General features: G+C 27.4%; 1 pseudogene; it reads right to left on the reverse strand.

Annotated features, from left to right (window-relative positions):
- Positions 1-7,895: 7,895 nt before the first annotated feature.
- LOC149193585 (putative UPF0481 protein At3g02645 pseudogene) lies at positions 7,896-9,590 on the reverse strand (annotated as a pseudogene).
- Between the last annotated feature and the right edge of the window lie 918 nt (positions 9,591-10,508).

Consider the following 10,508-nt stretch of genomic DNA (forward strand, 5'->3'; position numbering starts at 1 on the left):
TCTCATATCCAAGAACAAAATCGCGAACCTTTTCACCCATAATCATCACAAGAAGAAAATATAATGAGAATTGTTAACATCATTCAAAAATATCCAACACTATCGATCTACCTTGCGCCTAATTTCACTTATAAATCATGCTTTTAACTTAATCATATACAATTAATTTTCCCATAACTGCATTTCATCCCATTCCCAATTCAATAAGTACTAAAATAAACATATTTTATAGTCTACTTAAAACTAATTGGTAACACATTCACAGTTCTCTTGCATAATTTTACATTGAGAAGATATGCACAAACATATACATAATTGAATTCTTTAGGTACGAGATCCATAAAGCATTATATACCGAAGCTAAAAGTCTACAAAATTTCTAACCGTGTACAATTTTTGGCGTTGCACTTGGGAATAACATTATCCACCCTACCATGACCTGATCCACCATTTCCCTCGAGCTGAGTTATCATGCCACCAGACATTCAACCTCTCGATTCCAGAATGGTATATATTTTATAATCTTCTTCGCAACAGATTTTTTGGTCACCACCCTGCATTCTTGAGTCTACCAACCCATTTCCAAGGCTTTTTTTTTCCTTTAAAGCACAACTTTCTCTTATGCGATGCTTTATTCTAATGTTACTTAGCGTTTTTCTCTAGCTATGTAATTTAATGGATCTTACTCTACCATCTCATTAAATCTTATCTATTGTCTCCTACAGATTTTTAGGAGACTATTTTAGGGAAGATTTACTTTAATCTCATGCACCACTGATGGTTTTCCAAGTTTGGCAAGAATCTCTTTACTCTAGTGTTTCTTTCCAAAGTAGTGGCCAACCTTTTTATTTATTAATAAAAAAAAAAATTATTACATCACAGTAATGTATGGTTCACCTCGAGTTCAACAAAACATGGATTTCGAGCCATCAAATCTAAAAATAGTTCAGTCTAAAAGTATCAAAACATAAAAGAAAAGAGGAATTACAGCTCTATATTAGCAATGTGTGAATGTGCATATGATGTAAGGTTTATAGCTAAATAATGTTTTATATAAGCATGCATGGAATGATAATAAGAAGATACATCATTTATTATAAATGGAGGGGGAATAAAATACATGGCTAGGTTGTGATTCATTAAGAGATCAAAGTAAGGTGGCTTAAGGACTCAAGGGTTGATAAAGTAACATAATAATGCTTTTTCCTAAGCATAATTCATATCAAAATAAACCCAAGCCTAAGAATTTTATCATACATTATCCTAATTCATTTAAATAATGTAGTGAGTTCCCAACTGAGATATATTCACTTCTTGGAAAGACAAGTGGTATGTTCATAGCATACAAATATAACTTGTGATATTTTCTTCTTGTGGGAGATTTTATCCATAATTTTATTAGAAGGTTTTTAGGATGGCCTACACTTCCATCACTAAAATACAATGGTGAGGAGTATTGTTTGAAATTTCTTCGGCAATGTGCAAGGTGAATTACTACCATTGAGAAACTCCACTACAACTAAGAATACCTAGAGCTCCTAGTTCATATATTTCATGACTAGTAAATGTTGAATCCATGTAGGAAAGTGGGTAGCCTAACTGATTACATGGTAGATAAGCACATACCATTACATGCGATATGTAGGCTAAAGGGGAAATAGAACGAAATTAATAGGAGTAACTATAAGAGGTGACAAATTATGGAAATTCTATGAATTGGCTTGTGTGTGAGGACTAGAAGAATCCATTGGAGGATTCATACTTGTGGAACCATAGACTCTGCACAAGGGTGCACCTATTTACCAAATATCATAGGTTGCATAGAGCATATGGCTTGGTAATGCATCCTTCACTTGAAACCAATTGGTGATTGATTTCCATAAAAATAAGTATTTATAGACTATTGATTATTATGTTGATTTAATGTTGATTATGAACCAAATGATATTATACTTACTTTCAAATCTTTACATTTGTAACATTAAATAACTAATCATATTTTGATAACTCTAATTGATATATTGTACGCATTAATAAATTAATATAGAAACAATGATCATATTTACATCATTGTAAGAACAAAGGTGAAATGCATGTTTCTCATGAAGTGCCCTATATCTTCATCAAGTGATATAGGGTGCTTTGTATTCTTTTATAACTATGTTTCATTTTCTATTTCATATTAATTCCTTGGTTTTTTCTCATTCATCATGAATTTGTTGAAGCCAATTACAAATGTTTTTGGTTTCAAAATCTCTCTATGTTTTATAAAGATTGAATGGAACTCTAATTATATAAAGGTTATATTTCTAGGTTAGGCATTCCTTGTCTAGTTGTATTGGTAGATAAATAAATAATGGATGAGAGTGACATGTAATAATTTATGAAAATATTGTGAAGGGAAAAATAAACTTTCATTCTAATGGGATATCATTTCCCTCTGCAATGATAAATATATACAAAATTGTAAATCATTGTTTCTCTTGGCATGCCAACATCGATCCATTGAATTTATAATTTTTCAAATTTGAAGCCAAATTCAATATGTTGCAAATTCTACATAATAACCTTTAGAAGCAATCCTTGCCTACAACATTTCTCAATAATGCAACATAAATACAATTTTAAGGTGAAGCTAAATATGAATAAAAAAATCAGTATATAAAAGAGTTGATGATAAGAATGATAGGATTATTCCCCTTTAGGTGTTGGATAAGAGGAAGCAAATACTAATCATGTTTTCCAATAATTTATATGCACTTTTATGTTTTTCAAATTTATTAAGGAAACAATAAGTAAGAGTGTTTATAATATGTTTCATGAAATATGTTGTGAAATCCTTCATATAACAATAAAGAATTGTTAATTTTGTCATTTTTAAGCACTTGAGATATGTAGGTACATGCTCTTAGCTAGTCCATAACTTTTTATGACAACATAATATTTATGTCTTATTTTTGAAATGTTTTATATATCTTAATATTATAATAGTTTTAATGTGAAAAGAATAACATAAAAATCACGGTCAATAAAAAAAATTAATGCACATTAATTTATCACCATGAATCTCTTTTGCAACATATAATATGTACTTTACAATTGCTTTGCACTATATTATTCTTCAATCCATATTACTTGGTAATGCACTAAATCAACTCTATGTTTATATAATTAATATTTTGAATATTTTTTCACAATAATAATATCATTGAAGTCAATATAATATCAACTCTATTGTTTCATTTATTTAGAGCCTAAATCATTTTACACTTACCATTAGTGAAATCAATCACTATATTATTCTTCAATCCATATTACTTGGTAATGCACTAAATCAACTCTATTTTTATATAATTAATATTTTGAATATTTTTTCACAATAATAATATCATTGAAGTCAATATAATATCAACTCTATTATTTCATTTATTTAGAGCCTAAATTATTTTAGGCTTACCATTAGTAAAATCAATAAAATGAATTGATTTATATTATTTATGTATAAAATGATAAATCAAAACAACTAATAGATTTTTCTAGATTATTTTTCACGTTATCATTCTTAAATTGAATGAACCATATAAATAAACCATAACTAATACATATACATAAACCATAACCAATGCATGAATATTAAAATGAAATTAATATATTTAAAAAAACAATGCATGAAATATTGAAAGAAATGCATTATTAGCATTGAAATGAAGACAAATGCAATCACATTAATACAATAAATAGAAAGTACTGCGACCTAATTCCTCACTATGAAAGGACATTATGAAGTGGTTGAACACATTCATCAATCTAAAATAGTAATTATTTTTTAATTTATCGATTTGTATTTATATATCATTAGTATAATAATTATCATATTAATAATTTAATTATGTTATTTTGAGATTTTTTTAATTTTATTTTTTATATTTTTATTTGTCTAATATAAATTTAATAAATATTTTACATTTTTTTTTTTTTTTTTCATCAAATATAATTATACATTTTTACAAAAATCATCAAACTAAGTGAAATATACTATGATTTAATTCTACAACTATTGAAATCTAAATTATCTATCACATCATTATATCCATTTTTAATTAATTATAATTACCATTTAAAATTTTATTATAAATGAACTTAAAATAATTATTTATATCATTAAGAAACTACAAATATGTTTTTGAAAAATCATTTTATATAATTCAAATAATAACTATTATAATAATAATTTATTTTTTTTATTTCACAAAATATTAAATTCACATCATCTAATGTTTTAACATCATTTAAAAAAAAAATCTATGGAAATTGCTCATAAAATAGTTTAAATATTTTGAAAAATCAAACGAAATAAGTTGATGAAAATGGAACTCACAACTTTGACTTCTCGGTCATAACCTTTTATAAATAATTTTGAATAGATTTCTTATAACATGTTTATCTCATTTATATTTTTTTATAGATAATTTTGAATAGATTTCTTATAACATGTGTATCTCATTTATATTTTCTTAAAACATATACAATGTCATTTAATATCTTCATATCATTCAAAGATTCTAAATATTCATATGATCTAATATCTTATTGTTATAAAGTAATTTAATTACTTTCTTATTCTAAATACTCATATGATCTAATATCTTATTATCATAAATAAATAAATAAATAAAAACTAATTTAATTACCTTGACAAAATAAGTAGGTGAAATGATCTAATATCTTATTCTCATAAAGCAATTTAATTACATTAAGAAAGATAATTTAATTACTTTGACAAAATAAGTAGGTGAAATAAAGATCACAATATTTGATTCTCATATCTGATTTATATTTTTTTATTATAAATGAGAGATGTGTTTGACAAGATTTCTTATAGCATGAAAATTCAATGCATATGTGAGATTGTACATTTTACCTAAATAATGAGCAATATAATACTATATAATATCTTCATATGATTCAAACATTCGAAATGACTTAACTTACACAAAATAATTTAATTACTTAAATAAAATAATTTAATTACTTTAACAAAATAAGTGGGTGAAGATAAACCACATAATATTGATTCTCTTATTAAAATTATACTTTTATATAAATCATAGATGTATTTGAATATATTTTTATAATATGAAAATCTTGTGCACATATATGAAAGAGTACACAAAATATCTTTAGATTAATACACAAATACAAAATACACTATATATTAATTAATATTTTATTATTATTAAAAAATTAAAATAATTTCAACTCATATCTGAGAACTTTACATATTTTAATAAAATAATTAAGCTAAAATAAAACCCATAATATTAACTTTCTTTATAACTGGAATTATATTTTTTTATAAATAAAATATTTATGGCATAAAAACTTATAAATATATTAAATAATTTAATGAAATATATTTGAATTTCATATATTTTTATTTGAAACCAATATTATATAATAATTTTTTAATTTAAATTCTTTCTTCTTTAAAAATAATAAAATGTTAGAAAATTAAAAAAACATTATAATTATAAATAAAATTATAATATTTTTTAGTTGTCTAATATTTTAGACCTTATTTATAATACTTTTTAATTGTCTAATATTTTATTAGGTTTAAGGAAAAAGAATTATACATCTCTCAATTTAAATACTTCTCAATTTAAAGCATTGAATGCTTTAAAACCTAAGATGCCCTTAAAAACATCTCCCTATATGATGCCAATATTTTATATACTTCTCAATCTGAAGCATTGAACACCTAAGATGCCCTTACAAACATCTGCCTATATGATGTCAATATTTTATATAGTTTTAAATTTATTATTCTTGTAATTACTTAATAGTTTGTTAGTTTTAGAAGTAATATGTGTGAACTTCAAGATAAAGCATGCAAAAAATGGATTATACATCTCTAGTCACTGTCATTTTGAATTATTCCTCCCAGTTTATGAAATTGAACCCCCAAGAGACAATAAATTATAAGACATTGCTCCTGTGGCAAATGATGAAAAAGTTGACTGTTAAGACGATCAAATGAACAGAATTTTACACCACCCGTGCAACTCGAACGTGAGTAGGATTCCGGTGAATCCACAATCACACAAATAGAAAAAAATGAAACGGCCGTCGTCCATTTCGCTGCTGTGTAATTCAGCATTAATAGCGGGCAAGATTATGTTACGTACCACTACTGCTTAACCCAGTTACTGCAATAATCATAGACGGAGTAGTAAGCTTGCAAACAAGTGATGATCAAAAGTATCGCCGCAGCAACAAGAGAGAGAAATGATCTAACATCTTGTTATCATTATTAAAAAAAAAAAAAACTAATTTAATTACCTTGACAAAATAAGTAGGTGAAATGATCTAATATCTTATTCTCATAAAGCAATTTAATTACATTAAGGTAATTTAATTACTTTGACAAAATAAGTAGGTGAAATAGAGATCACAATATTTGATTTATTTTTTTTATTATAAATGAGAGATGTGTTAGGTGAAATAGAGATCACAATATTTGATTTATTTTTTTTATTATAAATGAGAGATGTGTTTGACAAGATTTCTTATAGCATGAGAACTCAATACATATGTGAGATTTTACATTTTACCTAAATAATAAACAATATAATACTATATAATATCTTCATATGATTCAAACATTCGAAATGACCCAACTTACACAAAGTAATTTAATTACTTAAATAAAATAAAACATTCGAAATGACCCAACTTACACAAAGTAATTTAATTACTTAAATAAAATAATTTAATTACTTTAACAAAATAAGTAGGTGAAGATAGACCCCACAATATTGATTCTCTTATTAAAATTATACTTTTATATAAATCACAGATATATTTGAATATATTTTTATAATATGAAAATCTTGTGCACATATAAAAGAGTACACAAAATATCTTTAAGTTAATACACAAATAAAAAATAAACTATATATTAATTAATATTTTATTATTATTAAAAAATTAAAATAATTTCAACTCATATCTGAGAAATTTACATATTTTAATAAAATAATTAAATTAAAATAAAATCCATAATATTAACTTTCTTCATAACTGGAATTATATTTTTTATAAATAAAATATTTATCACATAAAAAACTTATAAATATATTAAATAATTTAAAGAAATATATTTGAATTTCATATATTTTTATTTTAATCTAATATATAATAATAAATTTTTAATTTAAATTCTTTCTTCTTTACAAATAATAAAATGTTAGAAAATTAAAAAGCATTATAATTATAAATAAAATTATAATATTTTTTAATTGTCCACTATTTTAAACCTTATTTATTTATAATATTTTTTAATTGTCTAATATTTTATTAGGTTTAAGGAAAAAAGCATCATACATCTCTCATATTAAATACTTCTCAATTTGAAGCATTGAAAACCTAAGATGCCCTTAAAAACATCTGCCTATATGATGCCAATATTTTATATACTTCTCAATTTGAAGCATTGAACACCTAAGATGCCCTTACAAACATCTGCCTATATGATGTCAATATTTTATATAGTTTTAAATTTATTATTCTCGTAATTACTTAATACTTTGTTACTTTTAGAAGTAATATGTGTGAACTTCAAGATAAAGCATGGAAACAATGGATTATACATCTCTAGTCATTTTGAATTATTCCTCCCAGTTTATGAAATTGAACCCCCAAGAGACAATAAATTATAAGACATTGCTCCTATGGCAAATGATGAAAAAGTTGACTATTAAGACGATCAAATGAACAGAATTTTACACCACCCGTGCAACTCGAACGTGAGTAGGATTCCGGTGAATCCACAATCACACAAATAGAAAAAATTGAAACAGCAGTCCTCCATTTCGCTGCTGTGTAATTCAGCATTAATAGCGGGCAAGATTATGGTACGTACCACTACTGCAATCATAGACGGAGCAGTAAGCTTGCAAACAAGTGATGATCAAAAGTATCGCCGCAGCAACAAGAGAGAGAAACTTCCACGAACTGAATATATAATTATTCATAAACTTTACCACAACAACTTTCCATTTTCTACTATAATACCTATTTAGATCTTTTGTAACTTTCTCCAAATATCCAACTTCTGTGACCCGAACGCACTTGCCCATGCCATTCCATAAGCTGGCAACCTCTCCGTCACTTTGCAGATGGTTAAAAATAATTCTGCTCTCTCTCAATAATTTCACATCTTTTACTCCGTCGATCATACCGTTCATGAAATCAATATATTGCCTGAAAATGGGCGCACCAGGTGCAGCAGAAGCTTCGAATGCCACCAGATTTCTGAGGATTACCTCTGTGTTGGTATCCAACTTTACTGCGGGGAGGTAAAGCGTGGCAGATTTTTCATCAAATTTTATAGTGGTGAGGTCGCCATTAATAGGAGAGAATTTGACTCCCGCAAAATATAAATCAGCAACGGAAGGAATATCCAGTTCGTTTGGAGAGGGCTGTATGATCTTAACAGACGATTCTTCTTCAATTCTCCTTTCATCTGTACATAGTCTCCTAAAAATACTGAACAAAAGATGGAAGGGCAACTTCATCACAAATTGTGAAAGCCTCCACTTCAGCTCTCGCTCAATCAACTCCGTGATAAATCGAGCGGGGCCAACGTTGAAAGAGAAGAGAATGTTCCAGAGCACACTAAAGGCTTGTCTAACGCTTGAACTGTCCACTTCATCAGGCGAGTCGTTTTCTTCCTCAATTACATTAGGAGTAACCATTGGCGTGTCCTCTGGATACGGCGCATCTTTTTCTTCCTCAAATGGAATTGGAATTTGACTGTTGGAAAGAGGAACGATACAGCAGTACATCGCCTCCAGCAGGTGCCGTCTTTCGTTTAGACGGAGATTTGAATTATCGGGCAACTTGAAACTGAAAGGCGATATTTCGTCGAACAATAGACATAGCAGGCTGGAGAGCCTCTCCTCTGCCTTGGCTTCAGAACCCAACTTTATCTCCAAAAGCTTTTTCATTAGAAAAAGCGGCAACTGATTTTCGAGCATCATCAAATCTCTGAGAATGGAGTTGTAAACGGCACTGGTGCCTGTCAGATCTAATACGCGTTCCAGCGGCTTGACGTCCGAATCGGAGCTTTGGTCAGCGTCTTTGACATAAAATTGCATACACTCAAGAAGGAAGACAGCGTCCAGAGCCATGATCCACGCCAAGGTTTCTTCCTTATAGTCGATAAATTTGTGATAGCAGCCCCGGATTTGCCGATCATGTTTTTTAAATTCCTCCACGACGTCCAACTGAAACTTTCGCATTCCGTTCAATTTTTTCTGATATCTGCAAGCAGTTGCCAATTTGTAGCGATCCATGGCATGGAGCTGAGATCTCCAGTGGTGATAGGGGCCAATGGAAACCATTTGAGGTGTGTAGGCGTCCGGCTTGTCTGCGAATAACTCTTTCGGCACATTAAACACGGAAACACACAACTCTTCCACAATTTTCTCCTCTTCTTCTTGTAGTTTATTGAGAGATTCCTTAATTTGAATAACCCAACTATCCTCCTCTACCTTCATATGGGCGGCCTCAGTGTTGGATTCCATGTTTTAGGGTTATATGAGAGATGGAGCCGCACACTAAATAGTGGAGGTAAATTCGAGATGTGGATGCAAACGTTGAGTGACAAAAAATGGCGGAGAAAAGATAGAGATGTGTATGTGAGGAACGAGTGGCCTTATATAGACTTGAGTGACTTGAGGTATTGGTTTAATCCATTCATAAAGGAAAGCGGGGTGTTATTTCGTTATTTTAGTTTTTTCAGGTAAAATACGGGAGGTGTATGTATGTGAAAGGTATTATTTTTTTAATCAAAATTTTCTTTTTATTTTTTTTAATAGACATTTTTGTTTTTAAATGAATTTAAAGTTTTATGTGTATTTTATATTTTATATAGATAATATTTAATTATTATATATTTTTATATTTTTTTTTCTGAAATTTTGTTATTTAGGTTGTTTTAAGTTCGTTACTTCTCATTATTCAAAATATATTTGTAAACTCAGTCTATAAAAAAATTGTAATTCATATATTTTGTTTTAACCATTTTAACTTAATTTTAAGTAAAGATAATTAAAAAAATAAAAAATAAACAATAACAGATTTAAACTAAGCTCTATACTCTCACATATCAATTAGATTATTCATTATTTATTTAATTTTTATTAATAAATATAATAGTTTATAAATAAAGGTGTAAAAATTAATGATATTTAATTTTTATTAATAAATGTAATAATTTATAAATAAAGTTGTCAAAATTAATAATAATGAACAATAAATTTATTAAAACAAAAATAACGTTCAACTACTTCATATTTAATCCCTTTCAAATACTTAATTAACTAAAATTCATTTAATTGAGCACGATAAAATAATGGTTTTATTGACCAATAACTTGGTCAACAAAACGACTATTGATTTTAATAACCCATGCACTCTTAAAAACAACCATAAATTCCTTT

The sequence above is a fragment of the Pinus tabuliformis genome, chromosome 2_2 (assembly GCF_031772625.1).
Source record: "Pinus tabuliformis cultivar Carrire ecotype Pingquan chromosome 2_2, CPIR1, whole genome shotgun sequence".
NCBI lineage: Eukaryota > Viridiplantae > Streptophyta > Pinopsida > Pinales > Pinaceae > Pinus > Pinus tabuliformis.